The following is a 3,612-nucleotide window of genomic DNA, read 5'->3' on the forward strand; positions in this document are numbered from 1 at the left end:
AGAACATTGGGATTGTTTTGAGCCCCAACAATGGTCGAAGCCTCTGACCTGCAGAGAAAATGCCCTGATACTGGGTATGAGGTCTCAGGGATAAATCAGGGTCCTCAACTGGGCACCCAGACTCAAGGGTGAGGGTCTGTCCCCACTACCTGCTCTACAAGTAGGAACTGGACCAAAAATTGGAGACTCAGGGCTGACAGCCTCAACCTTAGGTTGGGGTTCTGTGGGACACAAATCCTGACCCAAGTTCCCCAAGAACATGAGGTCTAGCGTCACAGAAAGGAAATCATATTTCCACTGTATGGTGTATTAGCTGTGTGATTTGGGGCAAGTTACTTAACATCTCTGTGCCATTTTTTCTTATCTACAAAATGGAAATGTGATTTTGTCTATTCCTAGCACTGCAGTGATTAAATGAGATGCACTTAGGCATAAAATAGGGCTGAACTCACAATGAACCCTCGGTATTGTTACTTTGTTTATTTTCCAATTGGCAAACTTCAGTGATTCCTGGAGTTTTTCTTTGTACAGGCCTTCCTGGTTCAGTCTGTTGACTTAGGGCCCAAGTCACGGGCACTCAGTAAGTCAGCAGGAAAGGCCAATGTTTTTCACACAAGCATTCTTTCTCTTAGGTTCAGCTTCTAGGAAAAAGGGCCTCAGCCAGGTTAGCCTCTGGTACATGGCATGGGCCAATCAACTGGGCATTCCTGTTCTCTCACCAAGCTCCAGGACTGTCGATGGCTCCCAACAGCCAGGGTGTTTTGAAAATGAGATTATTAAGGTGTCTTGCCTTCCAAGTGGAGGACCACAGCTGGGCAACTGTGATTGATATGTTGGGTGGCAACTGGACTTTTGCAGGAACAGTAGAACAGGACCCCAGTAGGGGACTCTGAGCCAAGGAAGGAGCTGTCCTCATGTCCCTTGTCCTGTCCCAAGTGCTGCCTCCACTCCTGGAAGAGGCGGTGGCATTATTGGCTTCCTGCAAGGGCGGGGGAGTCCCCTGTCCTCCCTTATCACTGCTCCTGGGGTTTCTTATATTGGAGGTCAGTGAGTCAGGGTGGAGGGGAAGAAAAGAGTGCCAGGGCCGGGGCTGGCTTTGGGTGCTTAGGGGCCCTTTCTATCTTTTGACTTTTGATCCATGTTTACCTATGACCTACTTCAAGTTAAAAAATGTTTAAAAAAGTTTAAAAAATGTTTTCAAATTACATAAAAGTTGCAGAAAATGAACTCCCATATATCCTTCATCAATTAATATTTTGTCATATTTGTTTTCATTCATTCCTTCTATATGTGTGTATCTGTACATATATGTGCACACCACATATTACATATATGTACACAGGTATACAATGTCCCAAATACTTCTGTGAATTTTGTGAGAATATGGACATTCTTCTATTTCACCTCTCTACAAGGATTAAAATCAGAAAATACCATAAAATGAACACAGTAGGGAATGTGTGTGCTCCATATGCAAATTTTACCAATTGACCCAATAATGTCCTTTGAAACTTCTATCCTGTCCAGGATGCAGTCCAGGGCCATGAGCTGCCTTTCCTGCTCATGTCTTTACTTTTAGTTTGCCCTGATTTTTGTGACTTGACATTTCTGTAGCATTCAGAAATGATTTTGTAAGATGTTGTCCCTATTGCAATAGTCTGATAAGTTTTCTCAGAGTCGATTCAGAAAATGTCATTTTAAAGTAAAAATGGTGAGTTGTTGAATCCTAAGGGTCCAAGAGATTGAGGACACCCCACGAAAGGGTTTTAGAGTCCCGAAGTCCAGGTTTTGACTACCACTTTTGTCTCTGTACTTATTGGTACATGCATTCATCCAAGATACATTTCTTGAACTCTGATTACGCATCAGGTATTGTTCCTCTAGGCCTCTGGAATGTGTCATGAACAAGAGACAAAACCACTCTCCTTGCTTAGTGTGGTGAGTTGCATGGTGGGCCCTGGAACATTTCAGTGCAACCTTATTTGGAAATAAGGTCTTTGTAGATGTAATGAAGGCACAGACCTTGAGATGCGACAGAAGGGAAACAGACACGAGGAGAAGGCCACGTGAAGACAGACACCCAGACTGCAGTGATCCCACCATGTGAGAGTGACCAAAGGAACCCCATGAGCCATCAGAACCCCAAAGTGATCTCACGAAACCAATACCTAGAGGTTCTATTTTAGTAATGCTGATGTGGGGGCGAGGGCTACATCCTAATGTGGCTAGGTCACTTGCCGGCATGTGAACTTCCACAAATTTCTTGATGTCACCAATGCTGAGCTGCCTTGTCTTTAAGTTAGGGTGATGGGATCACGTGGACATGAATATCATGGAAACCCAGTGCCAGGCATAGGCGGCCACTTCATAACTGACAGTTGCTACTATAACCCACTGTTACCTGCTAACAAGAATTTGAAAAGAAGTGTGTCCAGATAGTCCTTCCAGGGTAGGAAGTGGTAAGCAACTCCATCTGATTAGATTCTAGCTCCCTGGAAGCCCCTGGAAGGGGCAAAGAGTTCGAGTGGATTGGGTCTCTTTAAGCAAATGAGAAGTGGGATGAATCTGTTCCTGCAATACCTTTCCTCTGCTCAGGAGACTCAAGCCAACCACCTTTTGTGCTTTCAGGCAGGCCTTGGCATCCTGCCTCTCTGCCTCTGGATCTATTGACAATGAAAGGTTGATTAATTGCGTGCCAGTAATTAGTTTTGGCTGCTGGACTAGGAGGTCACAACCTCTGGAGGGTGGAGTGCCTGTGTGCCAGGTACACATGGCAAGGTGGCTGGAGCCTGAGCTGGCAGGGGGCCTGGGTCTTTCTGTGTGTGTGTCTGTGTGTGTGCGCGCGCGCACGTGCGGGTGGCGGGGGTGGGGAGAGAGAGAGAAAAAGAGAGAGAGAGAGAGAGATGATTCCTTCTCCTCTCTGGGTCTCTCCCAGGACAATATGGGGTGCTCTCGTTCTCAGCAAGGTGAGGGACCACCTGGGAGACTGCAGGCCCCCTCTCCCTGGCAGACTGGACTTGGCCTTCTAGGCCCCAGCATTTTGGCCATGGGGCAGCCTACAATTGGGTCAGGGCAACTGGGTTAGCAGGCTTGAGCTAGGGGCTCCGGGTCCTGCTTGGAGTTGGCGACTGGAATCCCCTGACCTCTCACAGGCTGGGCCAGGACCCCTGCCTGTGCTTGTCAAAACACCCTCTCCCTGAGAAAAATGACTGCAGAGGGGTGATCCATTTGGGACTTCAGATGGTTCCTCCATTCCCCAGAAGCAGGGCTCAGCCTGGCGTCTGTTGATATTTTTAGGCTGCATAATGTAATTCCTCCTTGAATTTGCATAGCCATTTTTTTTTCTTTTTGAAGCTCTGTCGTATCAACCCATTCAATGCCAGCCCTTCTTCCCACAGTGTAGATTAAGCAAAACTTTCTCCCCATCCCCAATGGTAAACTGAGGCTTCCTGAGACTACTCACCAAATCGGAGGAGTGCGAACCCCCCCCCCCCCGTGCAGTCTGGATAGAAAGCACAGCACCCCCAAAAGAATCAGTCTCAGTGCTAGATGGGAGCCTCTTTATGCCCACGGTGCTCTTTGTCTCATCTTCGTGAACGGTGCTCCCAGCCC

The sequence above is a fragment of the Talpa europaea genome (assembly GCF_964194135.1).
Source record: "Talpa europaea genome assembly, chromosome: 3".
Classification (NCBI taxonomy): domain Eukaryota; kingdom Metazoa; phylum Chordata; class Mammalia; order Eulipotyphla; family Talpidae; genus Talpa; species Talpa europaea.